A 22067-nucleotide genomic window follows, 5' to 3' on the forward strand; every position below is an offset into this window, starting at 1 on the left:
GGCTGAGCTGTTCTAGGCGCGTCAGTCTGGAACCGCGCGACCGCTACGGTCGCAGGTTCGAATCCTGCCTCGGGCATGGATGTGTGTGATGTCCTTAGGTTAGTTAGGTTTAAGTAGTTGTAAGTTCTAGGGGACTGATGACCTCCGCTGTTAAGTCCCATAGTGCTCAGAGCCATTTGAACCATTTTGTCTTACATTAAACTATTTGTCTCAGTGCCATCTACGTCGTTTCGGAGGTTTTTAAAAGTTAATAAGAATCACCCTGGATGTAGTTATTCGAATAATATAAGATAATTGTACAATTTAGAGTAAAATTAAATTATTAGAGACTGGCAATATCACGTAGATAGTAGTGAACGTAATGAAAACGCCCTCTCCAGGAGCTTAGTGGATGAACGAATAAAACTGAAAAGTTTCCAACCACTCTAATGAATGGCGTGTCCACAGTATCCTACTTACGTTGGGCGCGTCATGATAGCTGCCTTCGGAGACTAAAGATGAGTGGTGAAGCCGCATGAAGTATGTGCAGTGATTGGCAGGTAATTGACATAGACCCAGTCACCTAGGAGGAAGCCTCACAGAAGCCTATCTTTTATAAGGCTTCTCATACACTGAAGCGCCAAAGAAACTGGTGAATAGGCATGCGTATTCAAGTACAGAGATGTGTAAACAGGCGGAATACGGCGCTGCGGTCGGCAACGCCTACGTAAGACGTCTGGCGCCGTTGTTGCATCGGTTACTGCTGCTACAATGGCAGGATACCAAGATTTAAGTGAGTAACGGGCGATGGTACGATGAAGTGGGGATCTTCCCGTAAGACCATTTCACGAGTGTACTGTGAATATCAGGAATCAGGTAAAAGATCAATCTCCGACATCGCTGCGGCCGGAAAAAAATTCTGCAAGAACGGGACCAATGACGACTCAAGAGAGTTGTTCACCGTGACAGAAGTGCAACCCTTCCGCAAATTGCTGTAGATTTCAACGCTGAGCCATGAACAGGTGTCAGCGTGCGAACCATTCAATGAAACTTCATCGATATGGGCTTTCGGTGCCGAAGGCCTGCTCGTGTAACCTAATGACTGCAACACATAAAGCTTTACGTCTCGCCTGTGCCCGTCAACACCGACATTGGACTAATGATGACTGGAAACATGTTGCCTGGTCGGACCAGTCTCGTTTCAAATTGTATCGAGCGGATTGACGTGTACGGGTATGGAGACAACCTCTTGAATCCATGAACTCTGCATGTCAGCAGGTTCAAGCTGGTGGAGGCTCTATAATGGTGTGGGGCGCGTGCAGTTGGAGTGATACGGGACCCCTGAAACGTCTAGATACGACTCTGACAGGTGACACATACGTAAGCATCCTGTCTGATCTCCTGCATCCATTCATGTCTTTTGTGCATTAAGACGGATAGTTCCAAAAGGACAGTCCAACACCCCAAATGTCCAGAACTGCTGCAGAGCGGCTCCAGGAACACTCTTCTGAGTTTAAATACTTCCAGTGGCCACCAATCTCCCCAGACATGAACGTTATTGAGCATATCTTGGATGCCTTGCAATGTGCCGTTCAGAAGCGATCTCCACCCTCTTGCACTCCTACGTATTTATGGACAGCCCTGCATGATTCATGGTGTCAGTTCCCTCCAGCACTGCCGGCTGGGGTGGCCGAGCGGTTCTAGGCGATACGGTCTGGAACCGCGCGAGCGCTACGGTCGCAGGTTCGAATCCTGTCTGGGGCATGGATGTGTGTGATGTCCTTAGGTTAGTTAGGTTTAAGTAGTTCTAAGTTCTAGGGGACTGATGACCTCAGAAGTTGTCCCATAGTGCTCAGAGCCATTTGAACCATTTGAACCCTCCAGCACTACTTCAGACATTAGTCCAGTCCACGCCACGTCGTGTTACGACACTTCTGCGTGCTCGTGGGGGCCCTACAGGATATTAGGCAGGTGTACCTGTTTCTTTGTCTCTTCAGTGTGTATCTACAGCATGTAGGCGATGGTTTGCTTCAGCAAGACGGTAAAAGCTGTAATAAATGTTTCTCGTTCCGTTTGATAGTTGGAAAAATATGCCTGTTCTTTTGTGAATTATGCGAAAATACTTGTCGTACGTTGGTTCCATTGTAAATACTGAAATTAGTCTTACATGAAACTGCTCCCATCAATTTCGTTCAACATGTGAAGGTCCGAAATACAACTCCGAAAATCATCCACATTGCACAAAAGAATATAACTTCTTCCAAACCTTGTAATTGTCTCCCATTGCGACGCATGAATTTTAAATTTGGCTCAAATGTACCTACAAGCTTCCTCTCCACTGGTGAAAAAGAGGTGACGCCCTGCGATGTCACCCCCCGGCTCGGCGACGTATCAAACAGCAAGGTGTTGACGCATGCGAAAACTAGACCGCAGATCAGAAGTTTATGTGAGTTGTAAAGTGCTTTAATGATGCCACTTTGGTACCAAAATTCAGCACAATTCTGCGTAACACCATCGTTGACGTGTAACACGATAGGAACGTTGTCACTCGTATTAGCCGCATTGCATCCCTTTTTTTTGATCCCTCTGCGATGGAAGCCAGAACCGTGACAACCAGCGTTGAAATCACAGAAATCACACGGTTTTCTTATGGGAGAGGAGGTGGGGGGGGGCGGGTGGGGGAGGGGGTGGCAGAGGGAAACATTTAAGACACATCGCCACTTGGAATTGACGCGACATGCCCTCAGGAGGTGCCATAAAGGGCACCAATGAAGCCACCCCGCCGGCCGGAGTGGCCGTGCGGTTCTAGGCGCTACAGTCTGGAGCCGACCGCCCGCTATGGTCGCAGGTTTGAATCCTGCCTCGGGCATGGATGTTTGTGATGTTCTTAGGCTAGTTAGGTTTAATTAGTTCTAAGTTCTAGGCGACTGATGACTTCAGAAGTTAAGTCGCATAGTGCTCAGAGCCATTTGAACCATGTGAAGCCACCCCTTTGCTTATGATGTTGTTTCCCGCCAGTTCACGGTCGACAACGACAGTTTGCAGTGCGATGTGCAACAGGACGACGATCCAGACAACCTTTGACAGTGCTGACACCCCTCGGACGATTCAGCCCTCCCCTAACAATGTCATGGGCCTGCAAACCCCATTCATCGTGATCCCACCCCTTTGGAGTGTAGCACGACAGTCATTTTTGCTCTGGTGTGCAGGGTGTAATCACTAAGCACCACTCAAAACAATTCGACGAAATTTGAAAGTGACCTGTAGCAGTAAAGAGCGTTTATGCTTTTTCAACTCCTCTGTTTCGCGTCCTCCTGTGGCGCGATCACGGAGGAGTGCAACATTAATTCGTGCGTAAGTAAAACGGTAACACCCTCGGGGCCAGTCGCGCAACTTTGTTGACCACATTCAAAATGTACCAGTCAGAGACTTTGCCACCTATTCAGCTAAGAGGTGTCTCGCAGCTGTTCTAGCGCCTGAGCGCAGCAACCCTTCCCACACCCCCTATGTGGTGTTCAACCAAGGGATATGGGTTGCAGCGAGGATGTCGAAGAACTGGGTGGGGGGGGGGGGGGGGGGGGGCTTAGAGGGACCGTTTGCCCTCTTTTTTCACGTACGTGTCAATGTTGCTGCCCTTGTTAATCACGCTGCGGGAGGGCGACAAACAGGAGGGCTGAAAAAACATAGCCGGCCGGAGTGACCGAGCGGTTCTAGGCGCTTGAGTCTGGAACCGCGCGACCGCTACGGTCGCAGGTTAGAATCCTGCCTCGGGCATGGATGTGTATGATGTCCTTAGCTTGGTTGAGTTTAAGTAGTTCTAAGTACTAGGGGACTGATGACCTCAGATGTTAAGTCCCATATTGCTTAGAGCCATTTGAACCAATTGAAAAAACATAAATTCCCCTATACTGCTTCGGATCACTTTCAAACTACGTCAAATGGTTTGGAACGATTCCTAGTGGTTCCATCCGGTACTCCACAGCAATAATCGCTGTTGCGCTGCCGTCCAAAGGGATGCGATCACGTTGAATGGTTTTGTAGGATCACGATGTAGTTAGGAAAGGGTTAATTCATCCGGGGCGTACCAGCAGGTGTCAAAAGTTGCCAAGAAGACCTGACAAGAACGCAAGATATTTGAAGATTCCGTCTTGGACAAAATGCAATTTCCGCTACTTCACTAGTTTACATACACGATTTTGTGCTGTTACATAGTCCTCAGCGGTTTCTCTAGTATTGGACCAACAAATACATACAAGCTGAGCTACAACGATCAGTTTCACTTACAAATTTTACAGAACATATACATTAGTGCGAATTTGGTTATTGTTTCTCTGTCTGCATTCTTCTTTACAGAAATCGATTTAATACCGTTAGGAATTTCCAACGTAATATTTTGTTTCTGCGACGTATCTTCTGTGAAACTAAAATCTTAGGCTTACAACGGCAATTACTGGTATTTGAGATATTTTTCCCCTGTGCTTGTTACAGTTATTAAATTTCTACTTCTGACAAACTGTTGTTCAACTATGTTTATTTCTTTTCAGAATTGATTTGTACGAGAGTGTACATCGCTCTGAATTAGAAAACGTATTACATCGGTTGAAGCCTGTACCCCATGTGAGTGTAAGAAACACTATCAACCTATCCTTTCTCTTTTTTCTGTTTGATGTTGTTTCGATATTACGAAAATGTTCCTTTTTGCTTTTTCTTCAGATTTTGACGGACTAAATTTTTAAGTACGTAGCTCATGTTGAGAACATCTCATGTGCTCTTCAAAATATTTTAAGGATTCATTCCCTTTCACGTCTCTTCTTTCAACTTCAGAACTCGGCGACATAATTTTGAAAGATGGCCCGTGAAAAAAGAGTAAATTTTCCCGGTTGAATTGTCATAATTGGTACATTAAATTTAGCTCCGCTGAATGACATGTTATGAATCTGTCGCATACATGAATACTTTTGGATTTAGAACTAGGAAGGTTATTGGAGGGGGAATGCAGATCTTAAATTTTTTCAGCGTAGAACACGCGACGCAGGCCACACTGTTAAGTCTGCAACCCCATACGTCGCTCTTCGGTTTTGGCAACAGGTGTTTCTTAACCCACGAGACAGACGGTGCGTATTCGGAGCGCAGACAGGCCGTCAGGAAGAAACAGATAGGAATTACATGGATTCATTTAATTCATGTACATTCAACATCATAGTTTGTTTTATCGATTACAATTTTTATATTTTAAGATTTATGAAAGAGCTATGGGATGACACGAAGTACAGCCTACCACACGAGGTATCACCCAAATGCCAATATTACTCATCATTAATCATAACACACTGTCCCACCTTTAGCAACATACCACACCTATACACTTGACATATTACTTAAAAAGAACCTTCACTTGAGTTCCTCACCGAGATCATGAAAACCGTATATATATATATATATATATATATATATATATATATATAATGTAATTTGACCAGTAGTTCTTTTCTGCCAAAGATCGAGGATCACCTCCACCATTTTTCCTGTCTAGAAGTTTCTACAGCTGTATCACGAAACTTGCCTCTTAAGTTGCATCACCCCGAAATCCATCCAATAAAATAACCACTTGAATTAACCTACCACCGTTGCAATTCTAGCTGTTTACAATCCCAGCACAACACTTCCATTCTAATTATGCTCTGTCATCCAATCCTTGGTATAGATTCTTCATTCATTATTGTAACAAAGCCAGAGGATAGCTTGGAAACAATGTCAGTCTTCACAGACATAGAGGAACAACACATCAACAACAGTTTTGCGTCAAGTACACCTACATAATGAATTACGTTCATTCATTTTTATTTACGTAAGTACGTAGCTTTCAATCTTGGTTTAAAAAAAGCTTGAGCTGTATTTTGAGAGCGGAATATTGTGTCGCCACCATCCCATCCTGACCTTAGAATTAAATAACAAAATGAGGAAAAAATATCACACGTCCACAGATCACATCCCCCATCAAGGCTAAAATACGTAGCACCCGAAAATCATCCATAAACACTGGAACAGCAAAACGGCGTAATTTTTCCACTTGAGCGTTCACTATAAATTCAGTCCACGTATTTGTTCCTTCAAAATTAGTTACAAATTTTATTTTATTTTATTTTATTTTATTTTTTTTTTTGCTAGGCGTTTGAAGTCACCAAAACATCTCAGTCACTCGTAAAAATTTCATTCAAATAGTTACCATTTTTTTCTAGATCACGCAGTTACCTGAACCTATTAGGGGTATGAATCAAGTTTATTATGAACGTCTAAGTAAGAAATTGAAATTGATTACTACAACTACGATTGCTAAATTGAAATGCGATAGCCATAATCAAATAAATTTTAGCCGCGAGATCTGAAGAGGTTTCCATAACTAATTAGGTAGAGTACTCTGTTTACTTCACGCGGCAAACAGCTCCAGTTTGTCTTTATTTTACAACGCTGCCTAGTGATTGAAACAAATTATATGACCTCATATCAGTATACTCGTAAACAAGCACGATTGTTGAAAGACGGGAGTGTGAAAAAGGCAACTTCTTATAAAGATAGTTATTCATAATTTTTGGTGGTTTATAAGAAACATACAAAAAATTAGTCAAAGGTAGGGATTTCAGAGTTGCTTGCACAGTTTTATTGCCTCGCAATTAAACGCACAAGCGATATTATTTCAACGAAACAAATTTAAAAAATAAAAATTCCTAAAATAGTGCTGTAGAGCCATGTCCTCACATGTTTTTAACAATACTCCGTTATCATTCGGAAACCGTATTTATTTGCAGTGGTAAACAAAAGCAAAGATATATCCCATGTGCGAACGGTTTAGTTTTTAAATGTTTTATGACAGATAACAATGTTGCTAGAGAATATCGAACAAATTTAATCTCCAAAGCAGAAGTGATACTGTTAGTTACCGCGACATGGTGAATCGGAACCAACGGAAAGGTGATTCAAACGGCTGTAAGCAGGATTTAGGGTTGTCGAAAGTCTAGAGGGAAAAATTAATTTAAACGGGAAGTAGAACTGCAAATATGTAGATGTGCTGAAAGAGAGCAAGCGAAACTGTCAACAAGCAGGCGTTTTGGTGTGTTCGAGGTCTGTGCCAAGCGCCAGCATCCCTTGCTGAGAACACGCCAGCGGCAGCGCCAGCTTCGGCTCTGCGGTACTCACGGGACGGCGTGTGGCGCGCTGTGCGGAGCCGACCACAGCTGATCGACCGCCGGCTGTCGACCGTCGACTGTTAGGCTCCGCAGACGGCCGCGCCGCGCCGCGCCGAGCGACGAACCCCGACCTGCGGCGAGAGCTGCCGGCGCCGCGCATGCGCCGTGCTGCCCACCTCACGCGCGGCGGTACAGTGGCTCGTTACCTGCGTGCTCGTATTTTGTAGAGTACTACATTTGTTTATTTATCAGGCCTCGCGGCACTATGCTGGCCAAAGCCGCTTTGCCATTGACAGAGTCAGTACAGTGGAACATCGTTTCTCCGTACTAGGTATTATTGAAAATATGAATATCCGGAATTTTCAGAAACAAACAAGCTAGTCTACGAATTTTTTCAGCCACTTAATAAGATGGCAGGGGTAAAATACAGGGAGCGAAAGGCTATTTACAATTTGTACAGAAACCAGATGGCAGTTATCAGAGTCGAGGGGCATGAAAGGGAAGCAGTGGTTGGGAAGGGAGTGAGACAGGGTTGTAGCCTCTCCCCGATGTTATTCAATCTGTATATTGAGCAAGCAGTAAAGGAAACAAAAGAAAAGTTCGGAGTAGGTATTAAAATCCATGGAGAAGAAATATAAACTTTGAGGTTCGCCGATGACATTGTAATTCTGTCCGAGACAGCAAAGGACTTGGAAGAGCAGTTGAACGGAATGGATAGTGTCTTGAAAGGAGGATATAAGATGAACATCAACAGAAGCAAAACGAGGATAATGGAATGTAGTCGAATTAAGTCGGGTGATGCTGAGGGAATTACATTAGGAAACGAGACACTTAAAAGAATAAAGGAGTTTTGCTATTTGGGGACCAAAGTAACTGATGATGGTCGAACTAGAGAGGATATAAAATGTAGACTTGCAATGGCAAGGAAAGCGTTTCTGAAAAAGAGAATTTTGTTAACATCGAGTATTGATTTAAGTGTTAGGAAGTCGTTTCTGAAAGTATTTGTATGGAATGTAGCCATGTATAGAAATGAAACGTGGACGATAAATAGTTTGGACAAGAAGAGAATAGAAGCTTTCGAAATGTGGTGCTACAGAAGAATGTTGAAGGTTAGATGGGTAGATCACATAACTAATGAGGAGGTACTGAATAGAATTGGGGAGAAGAGGAGTTTGTGGCACAACTTGACTAGAAAAAGGGATCGGTTGGTAGGACATGTTCTGAGGCATCAAGGGATCACCAATTTGATACTGGAGGGCAGCGTGGAGGGTAAAAATCGTAGAGGGAGACCAAGAGATGATAACACTAAGCAGATTCGGAAGGATGTAGGTTGTAGTAGGTACTGGAAGATGAAGAAGCTTGCACGGGATAGAGAAGCATGGAGGGCTGCATCAAACCAGTCTCAGGACTGAAGACCGCAACAACAACAATAAATTTGTACAGCCTATTACGCCCTATGAGTATTATTTTTACATTACTGGCCATTAAAATTTCTACACCAGGAAATTGACGTGCTACAGATGCGAAATTTAACCGACATGAAGAAGATGCTGTGATATGCAAATGATTACCTTTTCAGAGCATTCACACAAGGTTGGCGCCGGTGGCGACACCTACAACGCGTTGCCATGAGGAAAGTTTCCAACCGATTTCTCATACACAAACAGCAGTTGACCGGCGTTGCTGGTGAAATGTCGTTGTGATGCCTCGTGTAAGGAGAAGAAATGCGTACCATCACGTTTCAGACTTCGATAAAGGTCGTATTGTAGCCTATCGCAATTGCGGTTTATCGTATCGCGACATTGCTCCACGCTCTGGTCGAGATCCAATGACTGTTAGCAGAATATGGAATCGGTGGGTTCAGGAGGGTCATACGGAACGCCGTGCTGGATCCCAACGGCCTCGTATCACTAGCAGTCGAGATGACAGACATCTTATCCGCATGGCTGTAACGGATCGTGCAGCCACGTCTCGATCCCTGAGTCAACAGATGGGGACGTTTGCAAGACAACAACCATCTGCACGAACAGTTCGACGACGTTTGCAGCAGCATGGACTATCATCTCGGAGACCATGGCTGCGGTTACCCTTGACGCTGCATCACAGACAGGAGCGCCTGTGATGGTGTACTCAACTACGAACCTGGGTGCACGAATGGCAAAACGTCATTTTTTCGGATGAATACAGGTTCTGTTTACAGCATCATGATGGTCACATCCGTGTTTGGCGGCATCGCGGCTAACGCACACTGGAAGTGTGTATTCGTCTTCACCATACTGGCGTATCACCTGGCGTGATGGTATGGGGCGCCCATGGTTACATGTCTCAGTCACCTCTTGATCGCATTGACGGCATTTTGAACAGATGTGTTACGACCCGTGGCTCTACAGTTCATTCGATCCCTGCGAAATCTTACATTTCAGCAGGATAATGTGTTCAAATGTGTGTGAAATCTTATGGTACTTAACTGCTAAGGTCATCAGTCCCTAAGCGTACACACTATTTAACCTAAATTATCCTAAGGACAAACACACACACCCATTCCCGAGGGAGGACTCGAACCTCCACGGGGACCAGCCGCACAGTCCATGACTGCAGCGCCCGAGACCACTCGGCTAATCCCGCGCGGCGCAGGATAATGCACGACCGCATGTTGCAGGTCCTGTACGGGCCTTCCTGAATTCAGAAAATGTTCGACTGCTGCCCTGGCCAGCACATTCTCTAGATCTCTCACCAATTGCAAACGTCTGGTCAATGGTGGGCGAGCAACTGGCTCGTCATAATACGCCAGTCACTACTCTTGATGAACTGTGGTATCGTGTTGAAGCTGCATGAGCAGCCATCCAAGCTCTGTTTGACTCAATGCCCCGGCGTATCAAGGCCGTTATTACGGCCAGAGGTGGTTGTTCTGGGTACTGATGTCTCAGGATCTATGCGTGAAAATGTAAACACTTGTCAGTTCTAGTATAATATATTTGTCCATTGGATACCCGTCTATCATCTGCATTTCTTCTTGGTGTAGCAATTTTAAAGGCCAGTAGTGTATTTGAACCATACGCCCATTTCAGCTATACAGCCATCATCAGGTTCTCTGTATTTATAAATTTTGGAACGTATCTCATATAAATTTTGGTACATTTGTGGTATTACATGTGAGGGACTTATGAACAACAGGATTTAACATACGTTTTCAAGTTCTGACTTCCGCGCAATATCATCGTTTCTGTAGCTATTTGTTACTGATTATATTTTATGTTAATGTAGCAATAGTAACCAGTTTTGTAGTATGTTCTAACTTCTCATTTAGTAGTAGTCAAAAATAAATCTTAATCTGTAACTGACATTTAGTGGCAGCAATTGTGAAAGATGATCAGCGATTTTGCTATTTCTATTGCTGCCTGTATGTTTGCTGATTGTATTCCTTCGTTGTTATTCCATTAATAATCAGTTGTTTGTTATTTTCTGACATCTCATTAATAATGGTCAGAAATAAACTTAATTTCCAGCTGAAATTTTGTGACAGTAATTATGTCAGATGATCAGCGGTATTCTATGGTTACATCTACTTGTTTGTAATTCTATCATCGATGTTATTGGGATATACTGAATGGATATCTGTGGTGTTGTGTTGCGTAAGTTAAATTTTGTCTGTAATTGTATTACGGTTTATCCAGAATCTTGGTGGAAACGTGGGCCATGCAAATAAACTTTTCGATGAAATGTTTATATTTTAGGTAAATCTGTTTGCTGAAGAGTGAATGTGGATAATTTCTTGTGTGTAAGTATACCTCAGTTTCATCATTCATCATCTGCCTATAAATCAAATAAAAGCAATACTCATAGCAAAATGTTCAAATGGCTCTGAGCACTATGGGACTTAACATCTATGGTCATCAGTCCCCTAGAACTTAGAACTACTTAAATCTAACTAACCTAAGGACATCACACAACACCCAGTCATCACGAGGCAGAGAAAATCCCTGACCCCGCCGGGAATCGAACCCGGGAATACTCATAGCAGCATACCGGGTTATACAAAGTTGTTATGTCCTTGAAAGATATTTATTACGTAGCAGGCCCAGAGGATTGCAAATAGCCTACGAATGTTTGTTTCACATACAACTTGGAACGCCACATCTACGTGCAGTAATCGCTCCTGGTTATCTGACGATAGATAAATACCGAAACGCGTCATATGAGCAATGAAGTCATCCTTTGCCTGATGTTTCACTTTTATTATTGCGGACTTCTCAGCCTGAATTCAGTACTACTCTTGTTTTAATTTCAAGTTTGACGTTTGATAACAAACGACAGAAAATATTAGTTTCGTGTGATTTACTTACGGATTAACAATTTTAGGATTTTTTTCCTTTAGTTTCACTGTGAAAGGTTGTCTCTTGCCAAATACCTTGATTCTAGGCCCACTAGAAGTACGTTGTGAGTGCGTTTGCGAGTATCAAAATTGCCGGCAGGGGTGGCCGAGCGGTTCTAGGCGCTACAGTCTGGAACAGCGTGACCGCTGCGGTCGCAGGTTCGAATCCTGCCTCGGGCATGGATGTGTGTACTGTCCTTAGGTTAGTTAGGTTTAAGTAGTTCTAAGTTCTAGGGGACTGATGACCTTAGAAGTTAAGTCCCATAGTGCTCAGAGCCATTTGAACCAAAGTATCAAAATTTGTGACATAAATGATTATATCTTTTGATTGTATTGACGTAGAAGCTTCAATTTTTTGCACCACTAGGAGAGCACAGACCTTAATATGTGGCATAAATTTCGACTTGAGACATGTACAGTTTCCTGAGAAAAATACAAACATCAAATAAGTTTTGCATCACCTCGGTTTCCAGAGTTCCGGAACCTGTATAGAAAATTGGAATAGAGATCAACATAAACATTTCCGCCCTTTTTATTGTTCATGAAAACCACACATTGCATGTTGTACCACCATACAGCGAGACATTCAGAGGTGGTGGTCCAGATTGCTGGACACATCGGTACCTCTAATACCCAGTAGCACGTCCTCTTGCATGGATGCATGCCTGTATTCGTCGTGGAATACTATCCATGAAGACGAATGCCTCGCCAATATACTGCTGATATGGTTGCACTATCAGTCGGAGGATGGCATTCACGTATCGTACAGCCGTTACGGCGCCTTCCATGACCACCAGCGGCGTACGTCGGCCCCACAAAATGCCACCCCAAAACAGCAGGGAACCTCCTCCTTGCTGCATTCGCTGGACAGTGTGTCTAAGGCGTTCAGCCTGACCGGTTTGCCTCCAAACACATCTCCGACGATTGTCTGGTTGAAGGCATATGCGACACTCATCGGTGAAGAGAACGTGATGCCAATCCTGAGCGGTTTATTCGGCATGTTGTTGGGCCCATCTGTACCGCGCTGCATGGTGTCGTGGTTGCAAAGATAGACCTCGCCAAGGACGTCGGGAGTGAAGTTGCGCATCATACAGCCTATTGCGCACAGTTTGAGTCGTAACACGACATCCTGTGGCAGCACGAAAAGCATTATTCAACATGGTGGCGTTGTTGTCAGGGTTCCTCCGAGCCATAATTCGTAGGTAGCGGTCATACACTGCAGTAGTAGCCCTTGGGCGGCCTGAGCAAGGCTTATTATCGACAGTTCCTGTCTCTCTGTATCTCCTCCATGTATGAACAACATCGCTTTGGTTCACTCCGAGACACCTGGTCACTTCCCTTGTTGAGAGCCCTTCCTGGCATAAAGTAACAATGCGGACGCGATCGAACCGCCGTATTGACCGTCCATGCATGGTTGAACTACATACAACACGAGCCGTGTACCTCCTTGTTGGTGGAATGACTGGAACTGATCGGCTGTCAGATCACCTCCGTCTAAAAGGCGCTGCTCATACAGGCGGGTTTAGTAAATCTCTGTACAGTCAAAGGGACTGCGTCTATGATACAATATCCACAGTCAACGTCTGTCTTCGGGAATTCTGGGAACTGGGGTGATGGAAAACTTTTTTTTTTATGTGTGTAGTTTTGAACAGTCGGACAGACAGACAGACGGACGACAGAGTGATAGTATAAGTGTTCCGTGTTTACCGATTGAGGCACAGAATTCTAAAAATTAGAATGGTTTGGGTTAATTGACGTAGCACACATGTTATATTTATTTTCGCGTAAGTACTCAGATTTTGCATCATTTCTGCCTACATTTCAAGTAGGTGTTGAATATAAAAGAGTTTTATACACTGAAATATCAGATAGTTTCTTTTGAGGCTGATTCTTACGTCGTTAATGTGTAGCACGATCTGACAGAGGTTTCATCAGCACTAGTTCGGCCCATGTTGTTCACGCCAGCCATAGTATTGTCCAGCTGCAATTTGCCCAGTTGCCTCTGAAAATGTTAAAGTCTACAGGTTGAGTGCCAGCTTCATCACCGCTGTGGCTTCGGCACTCACTTTCAGTCGAGATGGATTCCAAACTTCTCGGAACCGTGTCGAAATAGAGTGCCCCACTGCAGACTCCTAACTAAGGTACGAACATATGAGATTGGTTCCCAAGTATGTGAGTGGCTCGAAGACTTCCACCATCACCGTCGTCTGCAGATTAACAAACGGTGACAATCTCCCCAACAAAAATCATCATTTTGATACAAATGTCTTCAGTTTCTTCTCGCTCTACCAATATGACACCGTGGAATTTCGAACACAAAATTTAACTGCAACGTTTTCCAACAGTTCTGCTGTATAGGCGTCGGCAACGGAGGAGGGGCATCGTCCAGGTCCGGTTTTTTGAGCACAAGGATCAATTGTCTCATCCCCCTGGCCACCACGGTCAGCAGATCTCAATATTATTGAGCGTTTGTGGTCTGCTTTCTGGTCCCGGGGGAGGTTCGAGTCCTCCCTCGGGCATTGGTGTGTATGTGTTTGTCCTTAGGATAATTTAGGTTGAGTAGTGTGTAAGCTTAGGGACTGATGACCTTAACAGTTAAGTCCCATAAGATTTCACACACATTTGAACTTTTTTTTTTTTTTGGTCTGCTTCGGAGGGAAGGGTGCATTATCGCTATCCACTTCCATCCTCTTTACCTGAACTTGCCACTAGCTTGCAGGATGAATGGTGCATGTTTCCACTGGAAATGGAAATGAGCGTTTGGCGTCATTGGCCGGGAGGCCCCTTGCGGGGCAGGTCCGGCCGCCTTGGTGCAGGTCTTATTACACTCGACGCCACACTGGGCGAACTGCGCGCTGGATGGGGATGAAATGATGATGAAGACAACGCAACACCCAGTCCCTGAGCGGAGAAAATTCCCCGACCCAACCGGGAATCGAACCTTGGCACGTAGGACGGCAATCGGTCACGCTGACCACGCAGCTATCGGGGCGGACTCATTTCCACTGAAAACCATGCAGGAAATTTATTTATCTATTTCGACAGACTGGAAGCTGTTTTGAATTTCACTGGGTCTCTGCATCGTAATAGACTTGATAATGTGTTTTGTTTATGGCGTTTCCATATTTCTTTCTACCACTGTATCTTATGTATTCTTAGTTTGTCGATCTTTTCGCGGGAAATTCTGCTGATTTATTGGTGCCGCTGTGGCTTCGGCACTCACTTTCAGTCGAGATGGATTCCAAACTTCTCGGAACCGTGTCGAAATAGAGTGCCCCAGTGCAGACTCCTAACTAAAGTACGAACGTATGGGATTGGTTCCCAAGTATGTAGGCTCGAAGACTTCTTAAGTAATAGAACCCAGTACGTTGTCCTCGATGGTGAGTGTTCATCGGAGGTGAGGGTATCATCTGGAGTGCCCCAGGGAAGTGTGGTAGGTCCGCTGTTGTTTTCTATATACATAAATGATATTTTGGAGAGGGTGGATAGCAATGTGCGGCTGTTTGCTGTGGTGTACGGGAAGGTGTCGTTGTTGAGTTACTGTAGGAGGATACAAGATGACTTGGACAGGATTTGTGATTGGTGTAAAGAATGGTAGTTAACTCTAAATATAGATAAATGTAAATTAATGCAGATGAATAAGAAAAAGAATCCCGTAATTTTTGAATACTCCATTAGTAGTGTAGTACTTGACACATTCACGTCGATTAAATATTTGGGCGTAACATTGCAGAGCGATATGAAGTGGGACAAGCATGTAATGGCAGTTGTGGGAAAGGCGGATAGTCGTCTTCGGTTCATTGGTAGAATTTTGGGAAGATGTGGTTCATCTGTAAAGGAGACTGCTTATAAAACAATAATACAACCTATTCTTGAGTACTGCTCGAGCGTTTGGTATCCCTATCAGGTCGGATTGAGGGAGGACATAGAAGCAATTCAGAGGCGAGCTGCTACATTTGTTACTGGTAGGTATGATCATCACGCGAGTGTTACGGAAATGCTTCAGGAATTCGGGTGGGAGTCTCTAGAGGAAAGGAGGCGTTCTTTTCGTGAATCGCTACTGAGGAAATTTAGAGAACCAGCATTTGAGGCTGACTGTAGTACAATTTTACTGCCGCCAACTTACATTTCCCTGAAAGACCACAAAGATAAGAGAGATTAGGGCTCGTACAGAGGCAAATAGGCAGTCATTTTTCCCTCGTTCTGTTTGGGAGTGGAACAGCGAGAGAAGATGCTAGTTGTGGTACGAGGTAGCCTCCGCCACGCACCGTATGGTGGATTGCGGAGTATGTATGTAGATGTAGAAATAGCATCTCAATATTGTGTCACTTCCTCGGTCAGCCCTCACCGAGCTGCAGAAAGGAGCCGTTCCAGTACTCTTGGCACACGGATTCGGTCGCCGATCCCAACACGTAAACATAGCAGCACTACACGCGCAGGTCCCCTTTTTTCCGTTAATTGCTCTCTTGTGCCAATTTCTTCATCTCAGAGTAGCACTTTCAACCTACTTCCTCAATTAGGATAGTGAATCCTAAACACACTAGTCGACAGTAGGAAATACCATTTTCTGTGCTAGAAGAAAGGGGAGTAAATGCGAAATTTCTAGTCGAAAAAAATGTGCTCTCCAGGATTGGAATCTTCTGGCCTGTGGATGCAACACAGCACCACATGCTGCCACAGAGCTACGAATTCTGCTTTCCCGTGAGCTTGTTGCACAATAAGGGGACGTCTATTAATTATGTGAACTCAGAATAGGAGGAAGCACCCGGAAAAATTTCAACAACTCTCATTTAAAGGGGCGGAGGGGGGGGGGGGGGGAGGGAAAGGCAGCTAAACTCTCACGTCAACATTTTAGAGATTATACATTACCCTAGTCAACAGCCATTTTGCATCTGGGATGTGATACATCAACTAGTATGTATTTTTGTGTGTAGTATCCGAGTATACCTTTCAGAATGTTCTAGCATGTACCATTTATGGGTTTTTAAAGGTTTTTATTTTTTGTATTCAGTATTTCGCTTTTTGCTCTTCTTCTGTTTTGATGTTTAGTTGTTTGTTTTAGATTTGCAGAGGAGAGCTAGAAGATTTGCAAATCGTCAGTAAATGGTTGGTGTGGTAATCCAGAGGTGTGAAAGAGATCCTCAGTGAGTGTTTACTGTGAAAGATAGTGCAAACTTTTTGTGTTTAAAACTTACACTAACAAGGGGAGGCCGCCAATTGTGAAATTCAGATTCGATTCATACTGCGCATAACAAAAGCTCATGGCTAGAGGTGTAATGTGGCAAAGCACCAAGATGCACTTCTCAGCCATTGTCGAGAAAATCGACAGTTAAAAGAAACCGTTGCGATGAAATACTCTCTACGATTAATAATTTTCCAGAGCGTCCTGGCGCAGCGGTGAGCGCTCGCGTTCGTAATCCGAAGGTCGCCGGTTCGAATCTCGCGCCATGTAAACTTTTTTTTTTTAGTATTTGTTTTTTGTAATTCATATATATATATATATATATATATATATATATATATATATATATATATATATATATAATTTTCGGCAATCAGTTGCAACAATTACGCATATAATAAGTTGTTCAAAGTCGTTTGTCGTGGAAAAACTGGCGACTTCGAACATCATTTGTTTTCCGGAAACAAAGTTGTATTTCATAAATGTCATTAACTGTCTTCATAATGTTAACCACGTATAGTTAACGGAAGACGTAGAAACGATATTCCGAAACGAATACGTATAGCGTAAGTCAAACGTTCGAATTAGAATAGAAACCCCACGAACACAAATTTGCTGTGGCAGGTATGAAATATAAACTCCGTTACTCGCTCGTTACACTTGAAGGACAGATGTTGAATGGGCCGAAATGAGCCGCCGCTTAACAGCGTACTTGCCTGCTAACTTCGAAAGAAGGTAGATGCGGTCCTTAGCGCAACTTATAACATCGTCGAAAATCAGTGCGGACGGGAGAGCTTTGGTACACCATGTTAAACAAACGGAAAAATGGAGGTGGTACAATTGGAGAGCGATACGCCTTCACCAACATGCATAAGCAATTCATATATATATATATATATATATATTAGTCTTTTGTAACTCAAATATATATATATATATATATATATATATATATATATTTGAATTACAAAAAACTAATAATAAAAAATTGAATGGCGCGGGATTCGATCCGGCGCCCTTCAGATTACGAACCCGAGCGCTTATCCCTGCGCCAGGACGCTCTGGAAAGTTATTAATCGTAGAGAGTATTTCACCGCAACGGTTTCTTTTAACTGTCGATTTTTCTCGACAACGGCTGAGAAGTGCATCTTGGTGCCTTCCCACATTACACCTCTGGCCATGAGCTTTTATTATGCGCAGTATGAATCGAATCTGAATTTCACAATTGGCGGCCTCCCCTTGTAAGAAAAATGGCAACTGGTAAATCTCGTTGCTGTCCAAACCACCCCGACAGCGTTTGTTATGTGTGTGGGAAATTCACTCCAAAAGCCCAAAGAAAACCAATCACTGATTTGGTTAAGAAGGCACATAAATTGTATTTTGGTTGTCCTGCTGGTAATCAAGATAAAATTTTTGCACCTCATATTGCCTGCATAACCTGTACTACAACCTTAACCGAGTGCATGAAAGGAAAACGCCGAGCCATGCCATCCACTGTTCCGATGGTATAGTATGAGCCCAAAGACCATTATTCAGACTCTTACTTCTATCTTACAAATATTTCGGGACATTCGGGCAAAACTAGACATAAAATAAAGTATCCAAATGTATCTTCAGTGCATTTGCCCGTGCCCCATGATGAGGGGTTGCCTGTTCCTGTCTGTAACTTGAAAGTCACGAAACCAGATACCATGTCAAGTGAATCAGAAAGTATTGAACATACAGAAGTGTACTGCCCTCAGTATCATGACACTTCGCCTCACCTCTTTACTCAAAAGTAACTGAACATTTTGCTTCGCGACCTAAAACTTTCGAAACAGCAAGCTGAATTCTTGGGGTCGAGACGGCAACAGCGGAACCTTCTAGCTCTAGGGACAAAAATTTCCTGTTTCAGATCAAGAGGTGATTCCTTCGCTCAATATTTCGATTTGCAGAATTCAGTGTGGTTTAAGCAGTAGACGTGAAAGAAACTTATGAAAACATCGCTTTGCTGCTAGAGGCAAATATAAAGATCGTGAATGGCAGCTTTGGTGTGGTTTAAAAGTTGTTGCACTCCTTACAGGTTTATAGGCTGGATTCACAAAATACTGCTGCTTTTTGTACCTTTGGGACAGCCATGACACCAAGAACCACTATGCAGTCAAGGAGTAGCCTATAAGGAAGTCATATGTTCCTGGAAACGTCAGTGTGAACAATACTCCATTGGTTGAGCCCGATAAAATCATTTTGCCTCCCCTTCATATCAAGTTGAGCCCTATCAAGAACTTTGTAAAAGCTCTGGATAAAGAAGACGAGGCCTTCAATCACTTAAAAGAAAAGTTTCCCAAATTAAGTGAGGCAAAGCTGAAAGAGAGTATATTTGTTGGACCACAAATAAGAAAATTTCTGGAAGATCCAACCTTTGATACTAAACTCACAGATATCCAGTTTTCTGTTTGGTCTCCTTTTAAAGCAATTGTGAAGGGCTTTTTGGGTAACAGAAAAGACAAAAACTATGTTACCATTGTGAATGATCTGTTGGACAACTATAAGAACATGGGGTGTATAATGTCGCTTAAAATTCACTTTTTATATTCTTACCTTGATTTCTTCCCGGAAAATTTGGAAGCCGTAATCGATGGGCATGGTGAACGTTTTCACCAAAACATTCTTACCATGGAACACCGTTACCAAGGCCATTGGAACCCTTCGATGATGGATGACTACTGCTGGGTTCTTGTTAGGGAGACTGATGAAACGGCAAACAAAAGAAGAGCTCCGGCGTCGCATTTTTCAAAAACCAGAGACGATTACAGGTGAAAATATCTTCTGAACTAATTTGGACCTTTTATTGGCATCATGCCCATATACACATACAAAATAGTATTGATTTCAAAGGTTCTGAATGTATATTTTTGTTTCACTTAATTGTGTCAATTTTCGGTATTACCATTTTTTATTCTTCTGTGTATGTAGGAAACGGGACGTCATAGACAAAAACTTATTTTACCGGTGTATTCAGCATCTCAAAATTAGGTAAATCCACGCATTTACATACCAGATGCAGAAAAAAGTTTAAATTTGTTAACTAGTGTTATTATAACGAATAATATTTTGTTTTGTGCAATTAATCCCGAGCACAGACAATATTAAAGTGCCTGCCAGTCTTTTGGCCTGTCTGTACAGAGGTGAATGCTTTACGCGTGTGCATGTGCGGGATTTCCCGATTTGAAACAAGAGACGTATAAGCATGAGATTTCACTCGCTAAATTCTTGTTGCACCGTTAGAAATCACGGAGTGTCGTGCAGCACTTCTGTCCGCATGTCTCAGTGTGTCTGTCCGTCCGAATACCATTCAGGCAGGGCATGTTTAAAATAAAGTGTTTTTAACCAGGTGTTAAAACCACTGTTTAATACACTTAGTAAGTAAGCTGTTTAGGTTTTTATGTGGTAACGCCACGTAGCGCTCTGTATGAAAATCACTGACTGTGCTGTGTGCAATCTGTGGCTGGTTGGCATTGTTGGAATATTCGCTATTGTAGTGTTGGGCAGTTGGATGTGAACAGCGCGTAGTGTTGCGCAGTTGGAGGTGAGCCGCCAGCAGTGGAGGATGTGGGGAGAGAGATGGCAGAATTTTGAGAGTGGACGATCTGGACGTGAGTTCGTCAGAAAAAGGAAATTTGTAAGACTGGATGTCATGAACTGATATATATATTATCCCTTTTGAACACTATTAATGTAAATACATTTTTGTTCTCTATCAAAATCCTTCATTTGCTAACTGTGCCTATCAGTAGTTAGTGCCTTCAGTAGTTAGAATCTTTTATTTGGCTGGCAGTATTGGCGCTCGCTGTATTGCAGTAGTTCGAGCAACGAAGATTTTTGTGAGGTAAGTGATTCATGAAAGGTATAGGTTATTGTTAGTCAGGGCCATTTTTTTGTAGGGATTATTGAAAGTTAGATTGAGTTGCGCTAAAATATTGTGTGTCAGTTTATTGATGATCAGAATAAGTAAAGTGAGAAATGTCTGAGTACGTTCAGTTTTGCTCAGCTGCTTGAAAAACAAATAACGTAGAGTTTTACCAGCACAGTCATTCATAATTTTTCTAACGGGATGTTTCATATGTCGACCCTTAGCCGAGAATACCTCACTGGAATCTACTGATTTTTTTCCTGTAGTTTGTGTAATTAGTGTAGCTATTGTTTATTGCTAGCGTGTAATTGTAGAGAGAGAATTTCCTTTGTAGTTGTAGTTCTTCATTATTGTACAGTAAAGCATTTGTGGCATGCACGTAGATTTGCACCAAGTATTTTGCAGCTGTGCTTGCAATTGATTAGATATTATTTTCAGTGCTATTTTAATGTGTTTTCTTATTTTACTCTTCAAATAGTGCTTTTCTGTGTTGTCGTGTGAAATATTGTTACAATTATGACGGGTGAAAAACGTAACACTAGACTCCAAAGTAAATTGAGAAATGACAGTGAATACGAAAACAGGGTGTTAGCGCCACCGTGTAATGAATTAACTAATATTCAACATAGTAATTTGGTAATTGTGCATTGGAAAATTGACCAGAGGGCAAATAATGGTGTAGACAGTGAAACAATTAGTGAACAGGGAAGCATTATCGATCGATCGGTCGGCAACAGCTCGCCTCAGGAACCCAAAATGACAGGACACAACCTTGCAAATACCGAAGATTCAGGTTTTGCGTCCTCACTTTTTCCTCAGTTAAGTCAAGACACATTTTCTGCTTTTCAAAATGCGAATGTTGCCGGTGCAAATGCACTACCGAAAAGCATAGAGGAACAGATTCAGGACACTAATACATTATTATTGCAATTAATGCAACAAATGAAACAAAATAAAAAACAAATGGAACAAAATCAGAAACAAATTAAAGAAACACTTCAACAAATACGTGAAGATTTAACTACTGCGCTACATAACATCGAAATGTCAAAAAGTCTGTAATGATATAAAAACACCAATTTGTAAGCATTTTCAACCTATTTTTTCGCGGCATGTAAATGCATCACCGAATCACGAAGCAGCCATAAAAGAACTCCAGACCATTGTTCATGAAAATAACGACACCTTGCGGGCTAAAACTGACTCAGTTGCATCTACCGATTCGGTTACGCAACTTGCAAAAACTCAGGAAAACTTAAAGGACACAGTAGATACTCTGAAAATTGGTTGAGAAAGACACATGGAGAAAATCAGTTCATTAGCAGAGAAAGTAATCGAACTTTCGGATCAGCTAAATAATTTATCTACGAAGGTAGGTTATAATCTGAATGACACAAGACCGATCGTCTTTATGACACAGTAAAGTACGAACAAATTAGGAAATTCAAACAAAATCAG

General features: G+C 42.8%; 1 protein-coding gene across 1 annotated transcript in view; it reads right to left on the reverse strand.

Moving 5' to 3' along the window:
• Positions 1 to 7247, reverse strand: part of LOC126412747 (glycine receptor subunit alpha-4) — a 589024-nt gene extending 581777 nt beyond the window's left edge. Inside the window, exon 1 of the mRNA XM_050082488.1 lies at positions 7174 to 7247. The gene's annotated coding sequence lies outside the window, so the exon portion shown is untranslated. The remainder of the gene's footprint in view (positions 1 to 7173) is intronic.
• Between the last annotated feature and the right edge of the window lie 14820 nt (positions 7248 to 22067).

This window comes from Schistocerca serialis, chromosome 7 (assembly GCF_023864345.2).
Source record: "Schistocerca serialis cubense isolate TAMUIC-IGC-003099 chromosome 7, iqSchSeri2.2, whole genome shotgun sequence".
In the NCBI taxonomy this organism is placed as follows: domain Eukaryota; kingdom Metazoa; phylum Arthropoda; class Insecta; order Orthoptera; family Acrididae; genus Schistocerca; species Schistocerca serialis.